Source organism: Eptatretus burgeri, chromosome 11 (assembly GCF_056783735.1).
Source record: "Eptatretus burgeri isolate ZD-2024b chromosome 11, Ebu_testis_v1, whole genome shotgun sequence".
Classification (NCBI taxonomy): Eukaryota; Metazoa; Chordata; class Myxini; order Myxiniformes; family Myxinidae; genus Eptatretus; species Eptatretus burgeri.
The window spans coordinates 34,995,014-35,008,267 of NC_140971.1; positions in this window are offsets into that span (position 1 = coordinate 34,995,014).

Genomic DNA, 13,254 nt, shown 5'->3' on the forward strand with positions numbered 1-13,254 from the left:
AACTAAAAGTCCTATGCAACACATCTTGCCCCAATTACCCACCAGACATATGGAAGGGCAAACTGAACGAATACAGTACTAACAAAAGAACTGTCTCGGGATTGCTATATGTTGGATGCCATTGCCTTGGGAGAGTGCCGGCTTCACAGAACCGCAACACTATATAACAGCCCTTTCCATCATACCTGTGATAACAAAAACCTGCAGATGTTTTATTCATTATTTTAATGACAAAACATAATTTTATTGAATGGCATCCTACTATATTAAATAGGGCAATTCCATGTACAGTATGTATGTATATACATCTGAAAAGCATAGAAAAAAACACAAGGCTGGCCCAATCTCCACCAAATTTTGCATTCATGTTGGTAGTACCCAAGGTAACCATCCCCCCCCCCCCCCAACGAGGGAAGGGGGGGGAGGCAACTTGCCAATTCTCCCGAAGGAAGCAGGTGTTTCTGTTTTGTCAAAAATATCCTTTTGAATTTCTTGATGTCAATAAAAGTAAATACTATGATGGGCACTCGGTGGAGTGCATACCTCCGCCAGGCTGAATTGTTTACGTTTTGTCTCCGAATAATAGGCCGGATCTGCATCCTGACCTAAAACAAAATCTAATCGACTTGTTCTTATCACATACCCAACTCATCCACCAAATGTTGTCATAATCCGTCCAAAATTGTTTGACATAAGTAGGGTGGATTTACTGGTTCTGGCTCACTTTTCCCCATGTAAATGAATGGGGGATTTTCAGCGATTCCCTTTTTTTCCCCCTAAAAATAAACCCCCTTTTTATCCGTTTTTCCCTGCTGTGCAGGGGTTTGGCTTTTTGTGAGGCAATGTTTTATGGCCAGATGCCCTTCCTGGACACCTCTTACAACACAGGGATATGGTACACCTATTCTAACCGGGGCATACACCGGGACCAGTACACTGGTACTCACTTCGCCAACCTCGGATGGATGACAGGCTGAGTCAACCCCCTGGTGTTAATTCAGCAGCCAACGGGGCTTGAACTCAGGACACTGGGATCCCAAGCCACCACCCTAACCACTAAGCCAACACCAGGCTTAGCCAACACCAGGCATTGTATATATATAACCAGGCTATCCCAAGGTATATTTATTTGTCTCTCCTTTTAACCTGGAGGTTGATCAGCTCACTCATTGAACCTATAAAGATTTGTTCATTCTCAAATTCCTTCAATAGTTTAATTTTCTTTGCACAATAATCCCCATCTAAAATATTGAAAAACAAAACATTTGAATCTTTATATTTTTTAAGATACCCCTTTTGTGCCATTACGAAATGATAAACTTCTCTTAATGCGCTTGTTTGACCACCTCCTGAGCCACATATCATTTTGAGATTATAGTAAATTGTTTTTTCATTGTTCAATTGATAACCATCAAAGTTTTCAGTCCATTCAAGGATATTCATTTTTTTCTTTACATCCTCTAACTTACTAGTTTTTAAATTGATTCGCTTATTTGTTTTATTTACCTTTGTTTTAGTTATTTTTTCAATAAGACTTATTTGATATTTTTCACATTCATTATGTTTTCCATTTATATACCAAGACTGAGATTTTCTCCACTCTTTAGTTTGATTAATACTTGGTTTAATCATTTATATATCGCGAAAAAACGCGGCGGTAGCCCTTAAAAAACCCTAACCCATCTTCCCATCGTTAAAACACAATCTATTCTATTCACTCTATCATACAATATCCATATGGAACACAATCTATTCCATTATCTAAAATAAATCTCTTATCATCAAAGGCTCCTAATGCCTTTTTATTTACTTCTTCACTATATATGTTATGTTTATAACTTCTTATTGTATTCATTTTCCTATATCCTTCTTTCTTATTCATCAAACAATTATAATAATTTCTAAAAGTTATTGATTTCTTTATTACATATTTCTTTATTCCCTTTAGCCTCTTATCAATCTGATCACCATACTTATAAGCATATGCCTTTGCTCTCAATCCAATAAACTCACTCATTACTTTTCCACCCAACTCATCCTTAAACTTACCAATAACCTTTTCATTCTTTTTGGAAAATAACTCACTCTTCTTGCTGAAATTACTTGTATCATATACTCCAGTATTTTTCTTCATATCTTCATAAACATCATCAGTTTTTATATCTAGGATAAAACTATCAGTGTCCATATACAACAATGAAACATTTTCACCATACTCTTTCTTTAAGTCATTATACAAATAATCATACATCAATATCTTTGATAAATCAAGAACTGCTGTCCCAATATAAATTGGTTTATCCATTACAATACTTTCCTTTTTCATATGAATGGCAGAAAAGTTCTCTGAAAAAACCTCTTCTCTCTCAAAACTTGGTTTATTTATCAATCTCGAAGCTTCTTTCCAAGATGTTGCGAATCTAATTTTTGCCTGTTTCTAACATTTTCCATAGTCTTTCCAAATACAGCATTATTCATTAATTTATAAAAGTCCCCTTCAAATTTTACTTTTGTATTTGCTCTCATATCTGTATTGAATTGAATATACTTTTTCACCCAAGGACTTTGTTTAAATTTTAAAACTCTATGAATTTTAGCTACTCTCAATCCTTCTCTCAAAAACTGTTTTAAGCTTCTCTGATGCAAAACATATCCCTCTTTATCATAGAATGTTGTTAATAACTTTTCTGTTGATTTACCTTTAATATTAAAACTTTTATGATAATCACTTAACCATTCTTTCTTTGGGGTTTCTTTCTCACATGCAAAAGGAAGATCTTTATGCTTACTATGAAGATCACTCGGGTACCTCAAATCAACTTCAAAATAATAACCTTCTTCTTCGTCATTCAATTCCTCTTAAGAAGAAATAACAATATTCATCAATATTTTCTTCCACCCACTCTAATTTACCATAAGGCAGAGATTGAGACATTGCCCATCCATACAAATTATTAGCATCAAAATACATCAAATAATTACTATCTTTTTCACTATCATAATTTGGAAGATATTTATTATTTGCTTTAGCATATCTTTTTGAACATACTTGTGATATTCCACCTCTCTTGGACTTCTCAATCATCAAAAGCATATCAACATCACTGATTAAATCTATATCTTGTTTTGTCATTTTCAACATTGCACTCCAAGCTAAACCAAGAGCTGTGAAATAGTGGGCAGGGTCTAATCTATAACAATTTTTATTATGGCAGAGTGATCGAAAAGCTTCAAACACATCAGCTAACAATAAAACATCTGTTTTTAGATATAAATCATGATATTCTCCAAGGTTCTTTATCTTAAATAATTTCCATATTTCTTGTGCGTGTTTATATTCCTTATCACTTATCTCTTCTTCATAAAGGTTATTATAGAAACTTTCTTTTGATGGAAGTTGTGTTTCTTTAAATCTCATAAATGAATCCATATAATCATAAGGATAAATTCCCTTACTTGTAAGAATTTTCTCTTTACTTTGAATTTCATTCCTTGTTTGAATTTCCTCTCTCGTAAGAAGTCCTTCTTTAATCAGAATTTCATCTTTAATCAGAATTTCCTCTTTAGTTAGAATTTCATTCATTGTTCGAATTTTCTTTATAATTAGAATTTCATCTTCAGATAGAATTTCTTCATTAATTTCCTCATTAATTAGAATTTCCTCTTTACTTTGAATTCTCTCTTTAATCTGAATTTCCTCTTTAGTGAGAATTTCCTCTTTTGGAAAGAATGAATTAAGATTTGGAAAAGAGTCCGTGGAGCTTAGATTTGATGCGAGGTAGGCTAGTGGTGTTCCCATAAACTTGTAAGAATCAAGAAACCGAATACGAGTTATAGGTTTTGTGAATATCATTTTTGTAAATGAAATATACTTTTGACTTGTGTTTGTTATGGCAGAAATATTCCCTGGTGTTTTTGAAAGTTCATTTATAAATAGATGTGTATCATAGTTGGCGCTGTTGTGAAGAAAGACTGGAATAAAAGAAGGTAATTTCTTTGTAAGGTAAAAAGAAGGTAATGGAAGGGGCCTCTATATTTACCAGTAAGATGACAATGATCCCGAACTTTAGACTCCTTAATTTCCCCCTCACAAATATGACAGATATTGTTCTTTCTAAATTCTAATTTTTCTTCTTTGGTTAATTTCATCGGTTCATTTGTTTCTTTCATTAATTTAGTGAGTCTTATACAATCCTTTTCTAATCGTTTTACAAACTCTTGTGAAGCTTTTTTTCCACGATAATGTTCAAGTTTGTTATACTTTTCTCCAACAGATGATTTGATATAATAACAGAAACCACAAGGAATATGTTTTTGATATTTATTTGTATATGATTCTTTTAGATTAGGAGAAGCAGTATTTATCTTTTTAAGGATACACTCAAAATCAGCGTATATCACAAATGGGTGCATGATAGATTTATTATAATCTTCAAAATAAATCTTTTCACCAGGTTTAGGCATTGTAATTACAGCTGATTTATGATTACTACAATATTTTGAATGTTGTTCTAATCGTTCTTTTGTATGAAATGAATTAAGACATCGCTTGCAAGGATATATTTTGTTTGCTGTTCTGAATACCTGAGAAGAGATTAATCTTGATAAATTATTGATGTATGTGTAATGTGAATTCTTTCCAACACTAAAATATAAAAGATCAATGTGTGTTTCTTCATTTTTATAGTTGTTTGAAATTTTTAATATTTGAACTTTGTTTGTATCCGTTAATCCATATACATTAATAGAAAGATTATTCTTTTTCTCAAATTTAGGAATATCTGTTAGTGGCATTGGGAATTTAAAATCTTTAATGTCCAAGGTATTCTCATATTTCATATATTGTTTTACTCTTTCTGAATTACATTTTGGTGGGTGTAAGTGAGCAAGAACAGACCAGAGAAAACATTTATTATCATTATTCTTAAGATTAACAACTGCCTTCTTTCGTTTTATTTCTTTTGGTAATTCAATATAAGAAGAAGCTTTAAGAGGGTTTGATTTTAGAATGTGTATATCTAAAAAGATGATTTTTTAAATATTGAATCCACTTCCTACCACTGTATTATCAACATCCTCCTCTTGTCTTGATAGTTCTTCATAAACCCCACTATTCAAAAAATCTTGAAATGATGTTATAAAATGAAGATCTGTTCTCATATAAGGAGTTTGTTCTTCATCTTGTCTTTTCATATTCATTTTCACTCCCATATAAAACTTTAAAGTTTTCATTTCTTTTAATGTCTTTTTAATAAATTTTTCAACATCAGGTTTCACTATTTCAATTGATTCAGCTATTGATGATGGACCAGGTTCTCCAAATTGAAAAATCCTTATTTTTATATGCCCTTTAAATGCCCCATCAGTGTTTTCAATATAATAGTCTCCCTTTACTTTAAACTCATTTTTCTTGTGTTTTTGTGATTGAAGATGTTTATTATAACTACTCTTCAAAACATCCTTTGAACAGATATCACAGTGTTTTCTTTCCAACTCAAGAGGAGATATTTGATGAAATAGATTAAATGTGTGTTTGTTGGTTCGGAGGTGTTTTCTATAATGTTTATATTCGTGATTACAAACATCGCAGTATGTTGTATTCACCATATTTATATAATAAATCTTTGCTTAAACTAAAATTTTCTTGATGAAAATTTCGTTTATTTTACAGGTGAATCTGTGCTTAAAACCATTTTATCCTCCAATTTTTTCACTTTATAAATACAATGTTTCAAGACACAAAAGACAAGTTTCAATCAATCTCTTCATTTGTTAAAGATACTGAGAAATATGTCAAGGATGTAAAATTGAACAAAGATAAATATAACAACTATTGGATAAAAACTATTATGGTAAATAATATGAGTTCTTCAATTTCCTTCAGTGGAAGGGCTTTTAGTATACCTGGTAGAACATCAATTGAAGTATCTCTAACAAAAGTTTCTCCTCTCCTTCTAGTAATATATTCAAAACTAGAAAAAGCAATGAAACAAGAAAAGGTATCAAAAAATAAAAACCTTATGGATGAAGCTTTAGAAAGAAAAGATAAGACCATCTGTAATATGCAAGGAGAAATTTGTATTTTTTTCAACAACCCTTAAGATGTAAATCCTGATGAAATAAAGGATGTTAATATATCAGGTGAAATGACATTTCGTTCAATAGTAATTAACGATCATTTTAAAATTACCTTTAATATAAAAAATGTTGTCGTTGAATCTGATAATGAAAAAAAGTATATCGATATCAATGGTAATATTATTAAATATGAGTCAATATACAACTGAAAGTATAGATGAATTTCAGTTTAAGTAAAGTTTTACTTTATAAATATGCTAGACTTTCCTGATTCTCCATATGACAAATTTGACAATTGTCCTGCGTGTGAAAGACGGGGATTAAACACAGAGTCAAAAGCTTATAAACAATGTATATTCTGTGATTATCTTCTAATTAATGATTAAAAAAAATATAAAAAGGAAAATAATTATTTTAGATTTACACCAAAAATGAATTACTTTACAAGATTGATTAGAGAAATGAATGTAAAGTATGAGGGTGATAACACACCTTTCCTTACAAGGGAAGAAACTGAACGTATAAGAGAAATGTTCAAAGGATTGTTGATATATATTATTCATGGATGTAATTTTCAGGGAAATATCAACACAAGATATTGTATAAATAAAATAATGGATTATCTTGAAATTAAACCTGAACTTAGGATAAAATATAGAGTTTCTAAAAAAGCCAATAATAAATTAAATAACCTGTTTTCCAAATATATAAATGAATGATTTTTTACCCATTTGGGAAAATAAGATAAAATTTAACAACCATAAAAATCTCCCAAATTCATTAAGATGTCTCATAGTTGGTTCAAGTGGATGTGGAAAAACCTGCTTACTTTTAAAAATGCTTCTCACTCCCAACTTTTTAGATTATGATAATTTAATAATTTTCACAAAGTCGAGTTTTCAACCAGAGTATCAACTACTCTCACAAGGTTTTAATGCTGGTCTTCAAAAAGAAGATATAATCGGTTTATTTAAACGTCAAAAAAACCTAAATGATCATAACATTGAAGATATAATTCAACTATTTTGTGATACACAGAGATGTAAAAAGAAATCAAATCCTATAACTTGTATTCTTAGTGATAATACAGATGATATACCGTCTCCCCAAGATTTGGATAAATCAAAAAAGAACCTCGTTATCTTTGATGATTGTGTTAATGAGAGAAACCAAACGGTAATGGACAGCTACGACACAAGAGGGAGACATTCTTCTTGTAATTGTATTTATCTTAGTCAATCGTACTTTAAACTTCCTCGTCGTTCCATCAGAAACAATGCTAATACTTTTATTTTATTCAAGTTAAATTCAATAAATATCAATAATTTTTGGAGAGATAATTGTTCTACATTATGTAGTAAAAAGAAATTTGAGGATTACATGAGGCACATGACTGAAAAATATAAATATATTGTTGTGAAACAAGATGAGATATTAAGGGATATATTTTTTGTTTGATAAACAATTACACATATAAATGACAACTATTATTATAAATCTTGTGGGTAAATCTGCTTCTGGAAAAAACTTTCATAAATCAAGGTTCTTGTGTAGTACAAATGAGAATATTGTAAATTTACTTAAAAAACACCCCGTGATACGCATTGTATCAACAACAACTAGAGCAATAAGACCTGGAGAAGTAAAAGGTGAAGATTATCACTATATTTCAGTGGAGGAACATATGCGATTGAGGAATGAAGAACAAATATTTGAGGAGGTTTCTCTTGGTACAACAAAATATTCACATTGTAAGAGTGAGTTAAGGAAACTAAAATCTGGTGGTGTTGGGATATTAGAAACTAATCCAGAAGGAACGAGACAAATTATTAAATATCTGAGCGGAGTGAAGATTTTATCATTCGGTTTTGATGTTGATGAAGAAACTCAACGCAAACGTATGAAAAGCAGAGATGCAAGTATTAGTGAAGAAGAAATTACAACTCGCATTAATGTTAATAAAGAATTTGATGAAATATTTAAAGAAAAGGATTTATTTGAACACATCTACTTGAATGATGAAGAAAAGGAAAATTTCCCTGTTGATCTTTACAATTAATTAAATGATATTTTACAATAAATAAATGGATGCAAAAGAAAGAGCAAGAAGATTTAAGGAACATCAAGAGTTGGTTTCAAAAGTTGTAAAACAACAGGAAGACATAAAGAAGAAACGCAGACAGAAACTAACGGGCGAAGAAGCATTTGAAAGAAAACAAGAGAAATTTTTTAAACCACTTTTAAAAACTTCCCAAAAAATATGAAAGATGTTTCCACAGTTCCCACAGTAGAATATACTCCCAGAAAGCTTCAAATGTTAAAAGATTTCAGTCAAATGACGGAGGAAGAATTAGAGCATATTGGAGAATTAGAATATCATGATGAAGAATTATTTCAACAACTGGAAGAGATTAATCAACCCCTGATTATATTGTGAATGCTGTTCAAAACAATGAATATTCAGCGGATTCAAAAACCAAAGCAGGACTCATTCCAACAGAACAACCAGCAATATTTCATCTTGTTCAAGAAAAGGTATTGATATTTAATGATGAATTAAGGTTCTTGGGTTCTGCTCAACCCCCTGTTAAACTAACTCCGAGATTAATGTTTCTTCTCACAAAAGATGGAAGACAAGGTTCAACTGTGAGGGATGAATCAAAGTATATTGATAAACCATTGGATATGGAAAATAATGATGATAGAGTATATATTGATCTGCTGAACACTCTAAATTATAAGGTTATTCTTTCTGGTAAAAGTAGGAAGAATGAGAAGGAGAAACACATTATTCAGGCTTTAAGTATCCTTGGTTCAGGTGTTAGTTTTCTTCCAAATGACCCATCGCAATTAGTTAATAGACTGTTATTGTTGTTAGGCAGTAAGAAGGCTGGAAATAACAATTGTTTTAATGAAGCATCAGCCATTTTAGACCAGTTGATGAACATGAAAATAATTAATAAATATCAATATAAAGACATTTTATCTCATATTAAATAAGATGAGAAGCACAATCCTTAGTTTCAATTTCACAACAAGCGACCACACATCTTCATTCCCATACCCACTACAACTTGACACAACAAAAGAATATGAAGCATCTTTATTGTCCATGGAAACTTATAATACCTTATTTAATATAACCGAGAAAAATTTCAAGTTTAGTTATAATCCGGGAAGTGGATACAAAACGATAACAGTCTCACCTGGAGCATATGAGATTTCTCAAATATCTTCCGAAATTGCTCGTCTTATGAAAGAACAGGGTGATGAACCAAAAAATATTGTTATAGACATTCAAAAACATACTTCAAAATCAATGATTAAACTTAAAAATAACTACAAGGTTGATTTCACAATTGATAATTCATTTAGAGAGTTATTGGGTTTCTCCTCAAAAAGATTGAAACTAATGGGACGTTTTACAGTGATAATGTCATTCAAATATCCTCAGGAATAAATTCGGTGTTAATTCACTGTGATTTGATTGATGGTGCTTATAATGATGGAAAAAAAACAAATACAATATTTTCATTCAGCGCATACTCAACCCCAATTGGTTATAAATTCAATATGGAACCCAAAAATTTGGTTTATCTACCTGTGTCTGGAAAAACCATACACAGAGTAAATTTTAGGATAACCGACCAAGATAATCGTGTGATTTCTTTTAATGGAGAAGTTATATCCATCAGAATTCACCTACGTGAAGTTTTCCAATAAATAAATACGATGGTTATTGTGAGGAAACACGAGTTGGGAAAATATAAAATAATTACAGGGGATGGGATGTTCCTTTCCTCTTACTACAAGGGTAAAGGTATGTATCTTGGTAGAGGATACTATAAACCTAAGAGACAAAGGGGTGTTGGACATCAATTTAGAGGATATGGGATAATTGATACTCTCATGGGTATTGGTTCAACTATTCTTAAACATAAAGATCTAATTGGTTCAACTGCTTCTGCTGTGGGAAATGTAGCAGGTGCTGTAAAGAGTATAAAAGATGCCCAGAAGGAATCTCATAAATTACAAGCAATAAAAGAAATTAAGAAAGGTAAAACTCAGTTGTCCCCCCAAGAACGACAGAAAATAATTCAAATACTTGGATCAGGGTTTCAAAAGTTTTAACATCTTTTTTCCTAAATAAATACAAGTATGGAAGCAATTGATAGTATCTATGATTTGGATGATACTATTATTATCTCAAACTCCACTAAAAAAGAAGATTACTTCAAGGTAAATGCAATAACTGGAACAGACTGGAATACGAATGGTACAAAAAGTTTTGAAATAAATAATCAACAAACCTATTTGAATCTCTCCGAAAGTTTCTTGTTGTGTAAATTTAAATTCACTAAAGCTGGGAATAACACAAACGCTACACTTGTAAATGATTTCTTCTGGAAAATGTTTGATAGTGTGCGTTTGTATATTGGAACACAAGAAGTTGAAGCGGTTGATTATGTCTCTGCTGTATCTGAAATGATGAAATTTACACTCTATACATTCAGTGATAGAATGGGAAAGGGGTCTGTCGAAGGTTTTATTCCTGATATGTCAACGGGAACAAACACAGACCCTGGATATACACAAAGGAAAGGAATGTATAATGATGATACAAAAGCAGAAAATAGTTTTACTGTGGCAGTTCCTCTTAAAGGTATATTTGAATTTTGTGATGATGATAAAGTTCTGTATGGTCTTAAAATTAGATTTCAACTACAAAGGAATGATAATGAAAATCGATTGCTTTTTGGTGTTGCTCGTGCTTTTGGTGATCAGAATAAATTTGTAATTGAGGAAATGAGTTGATATATCAGTGAATATACTCCTAATCTTAAAACAGAAGAGATGTTGAATCGAAGACTTTACTCAAAGAAACCACTCAGTGTATCATACCTCAAAAGAAGATGTCAACACGTTAAACTCAACCAAACTACTTACACGTGGAATTTGGGTGTTCTGGAAGGAAAGCCACGATATCTGTGGATCATTTTTAAAAAGCCAGATGGTGATACTGCGACTGATAAGAATAATGCATTGAGTGATAATGCTAAGGTGAAACAACTTCGCGTTTCTCTAGATGGAACATTTTATCCACGAGATAGATTGGAAATTAATTGGGAAAAAAATGATTTTGCTGAAGCATACAAGTCTTACCAAAAGGTGTGTGAAAGTAATGGAAATAAAGAACCTATTTTGGATATGACAGCATTTAAAAGTTTGTATACAATCTATGCGTTTGACCTGAGCGCTCAAAAGGAAACTATAAAGTCTAATCGAGTGGATACTTCCCTATACATTGAAAGAGGAGAGAGTGAAGAAGTTGATACATATTGTTTGCTTTTGGAAGAAACAGAATTGCAGATTAATACAGATAATGGTGTGATGATTAGTCTCACATAATTTTTTGTTAAATAAATGAGTGGCAAAGTACCAACTGGGGTATATGTTAATCAAATCAATCTTCATAAACTATCATCTTGTGTTCAAAATCAAAAGCCTTGTACGATTAACGTTAATACAATTCAGAGAAAAGGAGCAGTAAGAATTGATGTTTTGCTCACAAGAGAACAGGTTAAAATCTTGAATGACACTGGCTCACTTAAAATTAAAATGGCAAAACCAATGTTGAAAAAATATTCAATAAGAGAGATGAGTGGAGGATTTCTCCCATTTCTAATTCCTTTATTTGTTGGTTTAAGTGCGGTTGGAGCATTGACGGGTGGTATTTCAACAGCGGTGAAAACTGCCAACGAAAGGAAGGCTCAACTCCAAGCTCAAAAAGAATTGGAAAGACATAACAAAGAGTTGGAGAAACAAATTAGTGGAAGTGGCGTAATTGTAGATTTTGCTGAAAAACTTGAAGGGCTGCCTGATAAAGCGAGATTGTTAGTTGGAGATATGCTTTCTTCTATTGCACAAGCAGGTGTAAAATTAACGAAAAGAGGTAATGGATTATATCTTTCTAATAAATAAATGAGCATTGATGAGTGGTTGGAAAAATTTGGAAAGAATACAACATCAAATTTACAACTTGTCAAATATTGTAAGAAATTAAAAATTCATAATGTGGTTATTTGTATGAGAGATGAATTAACAAATGTGCCGAAACATACAAAGAATATTATTATGAACTTAGAAGATAATAATGGGAACGGTTCTCATTGGGTTTGTATTTTTAATAGTCAAGACAAATATTATTTTGATAGTTTTGGTCTTCCACCACCTGTTGAAGTCATAAAATTCTTACAGAATGGTGTTTATCAAACATTTCAAGTCCAAGAATTAAATTCTAAGTGTTGTGGTCAATTATGTCTATATGTGTTATTTCAACTCAATAAAAATAAAAAAAATTATGATATTATTTTTAATCTAATATAAATGACTTATGTTGGTAAGGATGGTTCTATCTTTGGTGTATCTCAAGAACTGGATATTGATTTATCAAATTATTACACAAAGGCACAGGCTGAATGACATAAATATAATATAACCAAAGATATTAACATGAAAAATGCTTATATATTAAAAAATTATCCAAGCCCGACTGACGCGAATGACTTGGTGAGATTAAGCGATTTATCACAATATATATCCTTAAATAAAACGGCCGTGTATTCCAAAGATACAGAAGTGTTGATATTATCTCCAGGTCATACAGAATTCACAGTTCGAAATAAAATAAATTTTTATAAAGAAGGGCGTATCGTTTGTATAAGAATAGAACAATGGGGGTATGATATGAATGATTTAGGGTATAATTGGTCATTTAAAATTAACCTCGAAGACCTGGAACAATTAAATCAGTCTCGTAAGGAAGAATATTATCCACTTGGTATCGAGAATGAGTTTTGTGGGGCCACGATTAGTAAACAACAAATAAAATAATTTAATAAGGGTAAATATAATAATGGTTTTGCTCTTGTTTATCTCATGAAAACAGAAAAAACAGGATTATATATATAATAAGTAAGGAAATACAAAATGATTTAACTATGGGAAGATGGGGAGGTGTTTCGTGCCATAATATTATTCTAACATATATTTCTAATACATAAATGACAGCAAGAAGGCTTCAAGAAAATTATCATTTCTGTGTCCAAGCATACCTTCAAGAAAAGGGTATTCGGTATTTTAATAAATATGTTCTACAACATAAGAATGAGGTAT